Genomic DNA, 8,391 nt, shown 5'->3' on the forward strand with positions numbered 1-8,391 from the left:
TAAATATTCAATATGCTAAGTGCTTCTTGGTTTACTGAACCTTTGAGCATTATGTAGTATCCCTCTTTGTCTCTTTTTATGGTTCGGATCTTGAGGTCCATTTTGTGGGAGATTAAGATAGCTACCCCTGCATTTTTTGAGTTATCATTTGCTTGGTAAACTTTCTGCCAGCCTTTTATTCTTAGCATAATCTTGTCTGTGTGCTTAATATTTGTCTCTTGCAGGCAACAGATTGATGGGTTATGTTTTCTGAGCCAGTCCTCCAGCCTTTTTCTTTTAATGTACGAATTGAGTTCATTGGAATTCAGAGTTATCACATCTGTGGATTCATAATTGTCATACCCTGTTTTGTGTTTTGGGTGTTCACCTTTCTCCCTTCATATCAGTGTGCTGTTTTTAGTGGAGAGTTTCTACCTTGTCTTCTTTTTGATCTGAGAACCTGTTGTCCTGGTAATTGTTACTGGAATGTTGGCTTCTAGATGGAGATGGGCTATATGGTGGTCTCCTGTTTGTTCTTGGTGGAGGTTGATCCTCTGGCCATAGTGAGTCAGTATCTTCTGCAGGGTCGGGTGTCTTGCAGCATATTCTTTGAGTCTTTCCTTGTCCTGGAAGACCCTTATCTCACCATAAAACGTAATGGATAACTTGGCAGGGTACAGGATTCTGGGGGAGGCATTGTTTTCTTTCAGATTTTGGATGATGTTGCTCCATTCTCTCCTCCTCTTCATGGTATCTGCTGATAGGTCTGAGCATACTCTTACCTGTGCTCCTTTGTATGTGACTGACTTCCTTTCTCTTGCTGCTCTTAAAATTTTCTCTTTTTCCTTGAAGTTGGATATTTTTATAATTATATGTCTCGGCGTGTTCTTCTTGGGGTCTAGTCTAGCTGGCATCCTTTCTGCTTCCTGCATGAGTGGCTGGTTCTCTCTTTTTAGGGTGGGAACATTTTCTTCCAGAAATTCCTTTGCTATCTTGGCTGTCAGCTTGTGTGTTGTGTTGTCTCTGGTAGACCGATTATTCAAATATTATACCTCTTCATATCATGTCATTGATCTCAGCTTATCTTCTGCTTCTTTAATTTTCCTATCTGACTGTATTTCTCACTTGCTTAGGTCTGTTTGAGTGTCCTAGAGATAACTGATACGGTTCTCTGCCTCCTCAAGCCTAATTGTAAATTCTGTGACCTTGTGTGTGGCTTCTGCTACCTCCTCTGTTAGCTCTTTCAGTTCCCTTGGTGGGTGGACTTCATTCCCTCTATTGTGGACTTCATCCCCTCCATAGTGGATTTAATCTCCTCTATCATTGCATCCTTATTCTGGTTGCTTCCCTCTGCTCCTGTATTACTGCAAGCAGACTTCTGAAGATTTCCTTCTGTGGCAGATCTGTATGTGATTTTTCTATGAGAGATGTTAGCTCTGCTACTATGTTTTGTCTCTCTGTTGTTGTTTTTTGTTGGGAGTGATGTGGTCTGCTGATTTTTCCTCAATCCTTTCATAGGCCGCATGTTTCTGGGAGTCTAGGGGGCCCTTTTCTGTGTTACCGTTGAGTATTCTTTCAGGCGGCTGCCTATGACCTACTGTAAGGATGGGCCAGATGCCTGTGTAGGCAAAGTTCCACAAAGGCTTAGTTACCAATAGTGATGATATGTTTTAGCGACTGGAGTGGGGGCTGGAGCCTCAGTGAGTGCCCCCAGGCTGCTTTGACATGATCTGTCAGGGTACCCTTAGCAGTCCTTATTTATTTGCTTATTAATAAAAAAATATTTTAAAAATTAAAAATTATTTTTTTAAAAATTTTGGGAGGAATAAAGAAATAAAATAGACCAAGAGAAAGGAGAAGCTATAAAAGAGGAGAGAAAAGAAGTGATAATAGTGAAAGTTAAGGAAGGGACAGAAGAGAAGTAACAGTAATAATGAAAAAGGAGGAAGAAAGAAGAGAGAAAAGAAAGCACAGAAAGTAAAAGGGAAAAAAATAGTGAAACCAGCACAAGATAAAGGATATATATATATCTATATAGAGATAGATAGATAGATAGATAGATAGATAGATAGATAGATAGATGATAGATATGCCAGCAGGGCACCGCAGTGGTGAGAGCCATCCAGAGCGCACAGATGGGGCTCTGGTGGGGACTGCAAAAGCCGCGTCCTAGGCTCCCTAGCAGGTGGGGCTCTTATTCCTTGAGCCACCAGCCCTGTGAACAGCTCAGGTTCCTCTGCAATGTGGTCTGAGTTGGATCAGACAGTGGTGGCTCTAGAGGAAAACACAGGCAATGGCGCCTGCCCTCCACTCTGGGAGGAGCATGCAGCAGCAGGCTCAGAGCTCGGAGCCACCTGCCGCTGGAAATGCCTCAGTGCACCAGGGTGGGCAATGTCACTCTGGTGGGAGTGCTAAGCCCTGCTGGTTGTGCTCCCAATAGGCAGTAGCACCCACTGTTGCTCCCGGCGATGTCAGCGCTGGAAGGAGTGCACGCACCCCTGGTTTAGCACTCCAGACGTGAGCACAGAGCTCCGCGGTGGCGCGGGCCAGCCTGAAGTGGCTCCAGCAGAAACACAGTGTCAGGGATAGAAGCAGGTTGGGCTCCAGATGCAGGCTTGCACCGACTGGAAGTGCGCAGCCCAACTTCTCAGGTTGACAGTGGAGCGGGAGATAGGCTAATGGGGTTACGCGACTAGGCAAATGGGGTGCCGGTGGAGAGATCTCAGGCAGCAATGGGAGTGGATAGTTACCCACGGAGGTCACCCAGGCAGCCACCAGTAGCCTGCAGGTCAGTTACCCGGGCCTTGGATGAATGGAGGGAGGGACACGGGTCCCAGGGCAGATAGCTGCCATGTGAGGAGATGGCAACCTCGGTGAAGGGAAACGTCTCTCCTAGTGGGCAGCTGTTGTATGGGGTGCCGTCACCACTGCATGTGTCTTGGCAGAGCAGGCAAGCGACTCTGGGCGTGGGGTCCCAGTCTGGGGATGGAGTGGGGCTATAGCTAGTTGCGACTGCGGTGGTGGCAGCCCAATGTCCTGAGATGGCCCAAGAATCGGATCCTGGATCACCAAGGCCCCAACTCAGGACAAATGCGTGGGGTGGGGTTGGGGTGCTGTCCCGGGGGATATTTCAGTCACCAGACTCCTTTCACTCGGCTACCTGGACACCAAACCCTCGTTGTTCGAAAGAGCTCTGAATATGCGGGTCCCCTGATCCGCCATCTTCCCATTCCCAGAAGTCCCCCAAGTTCCATATTCCATAAGGAAAAACATTCCTAAAATCTCTTCTGACACATGGTCAGTATGGCCTTTGATGAGATAATTGACTTCACAATGTTACATTTTACCACATAAAAGAAACTAAAATGTTTGCCCTATTTTTCTGTTTAATAAAGCTATCAAAAGGATTAATGAGAGAAAACCCCTAAAAAACTCCCCGCTCTCTCCAAAAAGGCAGCAGTCAAACAGCAGGTGCCTCTTGTGAACACACATTTGTCTTCTTCCTGTGAACTCTTTCTGAAGGACATCAGGTTTCCAGCTTATATTTAATTGGTTGATTATGTTGTCACTCTTGAGCTCCTTGCCAAGTCATGAGGAAGAATTTTCTTGGAAACCGTAGTTTCCAAACTTTCTCCAGCTATGCAGTTTAATTACATCTAGCAAAATGACAACAGAGCTCATAATTAGTCTGGAGATTAATTACTGCTAAATCAATCCAAACACCACAGCTACCATATTCAACACAGGTGCTTCAGCGAAGAGAAAAGAGTTTCTCAATACCCTGAAGAAGGTGACATGGAAAGTATGTTGTATGATGTTCTTCCTGTGAGGTTAAACATACAGCCTGTGTAAAATTTCTTGTGCCATGATAGCCAGATGTCTCTAAGTACTTTATGTAGAACTGGACTCACAAACCCTCCAAGAAAGGGACCATGCCTCCTGAAATGGACTATAGTTAAACTAACCTACTTTCTAGGCAAATATTGGAAATATCTAATTCCCCTTCTCTTAATCATTTTGTTGAGTAGTCTAAAAACCATAATTAACCTGATGTTTTCAAGATGACAAATGAAAGAGTGAGATAAAGTAAGTAAAAATTTTAAAATAAGCAAAATATTTTGGTCTATCTCATGTTTACCTTTTACTTCTAAAAGTACCTATAAGCCCATCAAGTGGCTCACGATGCATTTGACCCGCTGAAAGACTACCACGAACAACTGCCTTCTTTCCTGGAAAATTCTATTTCTGTTCTGAGAATCACTGAAATAAGATAGGGATAATCTAGCTAGACAGGAAAAGGGAGGATTTGATCCCACTTACAAGAGTTGTCCTTTTCTGATTGCCCTTTACTTTCAGGTCACTTGGGACACCTTTTACTGTATGCATATGTGGAACCCAACAAAGACACTCCCCTGAGAGTCTTCTATGCAGTCAGATCAAGAACAACTGTACTGCAGTGACAAAGAGAATGGCTAGACTGTGGAATTGTATAAATCTCCGGAGAGCCTGCAGAGCCATGTAATGAAAAAGGACAGAGAAAGAACAATGCTGGAGTATATGTTAAAGATGGGGGGCAACAGAAAAATATTTTATTCTTAAACCACATAGAAGCAAATGATTTCACTAATTACAAGTTGATAGGACCATGTTCAAGAGGCATTTTCAGTGGGTTTGTAAGAGTCTCTGGGTGGCGCAAACAGATAGAAAAGTTGGAGATTCAGTTCAACCAGTAGCACTTCATAAGAAAAGCCTGGTGATCTGCTCCCCAAACATCAATCACTGGAAATCTTATGGTGCACAATTCTACTCTGGCACACATGGGAGAAGGAGCCAGATCTGTGGTAACTGCTTTGCTTAGGTACCTGTGTTTGTTGGTTTTATTTTCTGTTTGCTCATTTGTTTGTGTGGATTAGTTGGAATTACTTTGGAATTAAAAAGGAATAATCCTAATGTTGACTTAAAAAAAGAAACTGTGTTCCTGTAGCCCAAAGCAAAACCCATGTAAAGGAAAGTGGAAATGAAAGATGGGGAAGTCTTGTTAGACAAAGTTTAAACAATAGAAACGTAGGCAAACCTGCCGGCCTAAAGCTTACATGCTAACATCCGGGCTGCAAGCCAAGCTGCTGCAAAGACATTTGCTTGCACAAAACTGGAGGCGAGAGTACATGACTGCCAGGAGAGGAATGTTGTTAGAGCCACTTCAGAATGAGCACAGCCATGCGCTCCCATACTGGGAAGCCAGACTACTGTGCAGCCAGCCATACCACCATTTGGAAAGGACCGCATCTCTGTCCTGAGCCAAGCTGCTCTCCCAAGCTTCCCTCACTCCTGTCCTGGATGACACATGAGCAGATGAAGTTATAGAACATTTCTCTATGGCCAAAAGTGCAAGACTACAAAACCCAGGGTACAAAGGCTTCTTAGAACAACTCCTCAAGAGCAGGTACATATCCTCAGTCACATACTACTATGTGCCATTATAAGAAATAGAATTCAGAGTATACTGCCCCTCCATGAAAATCCAGAGGTGATTTAGGATAGTCATTATATGAAGTCATAAGACACAAGTTCATCACCCAATTCTACACCTTACTTCCTGATTGATCTTTGGCAACCCACTTTATTCTTGTGGCCCCAATTTCTTGGTTGGGAATAGATGTGATGTAGAATGTTAGACTTCATCAAGTCATGCTATATCATTTTATGGCTGAAGAAGTGAGTGCCAACTAAACTATCAAATTTTTCCAGTTATTGATATCTCAGGAGAATTAACACCCAAACTTCCTGAATTGAGCATTTCTCCTCCCCAAATGCTCTGCTAAGCTTCCATAGCCCTCCTGTTTCATAGGATCACTTTTAAGAAAAAACTCTCACATGGTAGCTGGAGACTCTGGATCAAGTTAGAGGATCTCCAAGATCTCCATAGCCCCTGAAAAGCCTACCAATTTGATGAAATAAATGGTGGGGGGAAAAAACTTGAAAAAGTAACAGAAAGGAAGAAAAAGATAAGAAAATAAAAAGGACCCCAGCCGTGAACTCAAAAGTTAAAAGTTGTTTTGTTTGCTGTTTGTTTGTTTGTTTGTTTGTTTGTTTTTAATAAATATAAAGTACATTTGGAATTGAATTGGATTGGTGTAGAAAAATCTCAAAACCAAGAAGTTAACTAGTTTAATTTTAAAAGGGCACAACATCAATAAGGCCATTGACTATGCAAAGCCATCCAACTATGTAGGTCATAACTATGGATAACACTGTAAAGAATGGGGATTCCAGAACACTTCATTATGCTCATCCCCAACCTGAATATATTAATTTTTAAATATACTTAAATAATATACAATATTATGTTACACATTGACATAAAAATATTAAATGATTATAATTCATATATGTGATAATAGTTATGCAGCATTTGTAATGCATAATAGTAAGTGGTTATACATTTTAATATAAGTCAATGAAAATATTTTCTTTTTGTACAATACTTGTGACCTTACTGTTTTGATCACGGCCACAGTGAGAGTTGTGTGTGAAGTCTTCCCAAGGGAATATCCTTCAAGTGTGGTTGGAAGGAGATAATGATCACACCCAAATTGACCTCCAATGGTTCCTAGCACTTCTCTTGTTCTAGCAACCCACAGCCAAGGACTCAAAGAAATTCTTGACTCTTCCCGGGTTACTTATAACCTTAGTCAACAAGGTTGTGTTTTTACAACACATCTTGCTCTTCCATGGTGTTTTAAAATTAAAATCCAAGTATTATAATTTATCATGGATTAAGGAAATTATACTTCTTACGTTTTATTTTATGTTCTTCACCAATGATGTGAGACGGGCAAAAGATTAGTTTAGATCAGTAGAGCTTCCAGACTCTGACAGATTAAGTAAAACAACCTAGTGATCAGCTTCCAGCAATTAACCAAAGAAAACCATATAAATCACAACAGAACTTTGTCTGTCTCACTTATTTTGGACACGTAACAAGGAGGGAGCAATCCCTGGAGAAGAACATCAAATTTGATGAGGTAGAGGACCAGAAATTGCAAAGGAGACCCTCAGTGAGGTTGAATGGCACAATAACTATAATGATAGATTGAAAAATGCTGGTCATCCTGAAAGTAGTACAAGGCAAACTTATATTTGGTTGTAGTGTATGTACATAGAACCAAAATTGACTCAAAAGCAGCTGTCTTTCTGTAAATTTATACATCTATCATTATCTCTGATGCTAAATATTTTGAATGTCACTCCCCAAATATCTTTTTCCTTTAAACTTAATGTATTGTGTTAACCAATGAAGTCATCCTAAGATGCAGAAATATTTCTTCTTTAACAACCAAATATAGCCTCCAAGGATAGGCTTAAGATTTAATGAGCTAGATGAGACATCAAAGTTATATCATTTTATTAAGAAGAGTACATTCCAACCCTGGGTAAAATGGCTGACTGAACCTCCACAAAACTGGATCCCTCTACAACAACCAGCTGAGAATTGTCATGAAGAAAAGACCAGTAGGCCAACAATCACAGTGAAAAAATTTTAAGTTTAGTTAACTGAAGTATCTTCATCTCAGAACCTTTGGGAGTGAGCAGAGAAAAGAGAGGATGGGAGAGGCCTGTTCATAAGCCTCCCTGCATGCCTCCTTCTCTCATGTCTAGGCTTCAGTGCCGCGGTCCAGCCGCGGCAGGGTGAAGGGTCCCCTGTTCGGTGGGTAAGGCGTCGAAGCGAGAGGGATGAGCAGAGTCAGGAATCAGTGATCATCTGCTGCTTTATTACAATTTTAAGGTTCTATTTAAACAATATTTTATGACAATCATACAATCAAAGCGGAAAGAAAAAATTCTAATAGTAAAAGGTTCAAAGTATAAAGTTTTCCAGGGCATTCTGTTTAAATCTTCTTGAAACCTTCTTTCTGGGTGACTGGTTCATTTAAGTTTTCAATATTGACCAACGTACATTGTGATTAACCATAGACATGAATGGTTCTTGAAATAGGTCTGTTGTAATGGTGCCAAACAATGTTCAAGTTCAAGGCAGTGGATAGGAGAAAATTGGCATGAACTTAAAATACAAAGTTCAGTCTACAAAGGTCTAAGTTAGCTAAATATTCTTTCTATGCTTCATCAATCTTACATTCTTTAAGCCTTCATTCCATTTCTTTTACCTGCCTTTTCAATGGGGCTTCCACTGTTCTCTTGTTTCCATTATGCACCATCTACACAATCCACTCTGTAATAACATTTTTGTACACCTTATTTTGTCTTCAATAGATCTAACGCACCAAACTGAGCCACCCCTTTTTATTCTTTTCCATAAAGATAAGGTTAAAAAATTTACACGCTTCCTATTTACCTCAATAATATGTTCTCCATTGTCGTCATAAATGCCAGTGTAATTCAAAGGAGGGAGAG

The sequence above is a fragment of the Echinops telfairi genome, unplaced genomic scaffold (genome assembly GCF_000313985.2).
Source record: "Echinops telfairi isolate 266 unplaced genomic scaffold, ASM31398v2 ScPeMD7_1;HRSCAF=3_1, whole genome shotgun sequence".
Taxonomy (NCBI): Eukaryota; Metazoa; Chordata; class Mammalia; order Afrosoricida; family Tenrecidae; genus Echinops; species Echinops telfairi.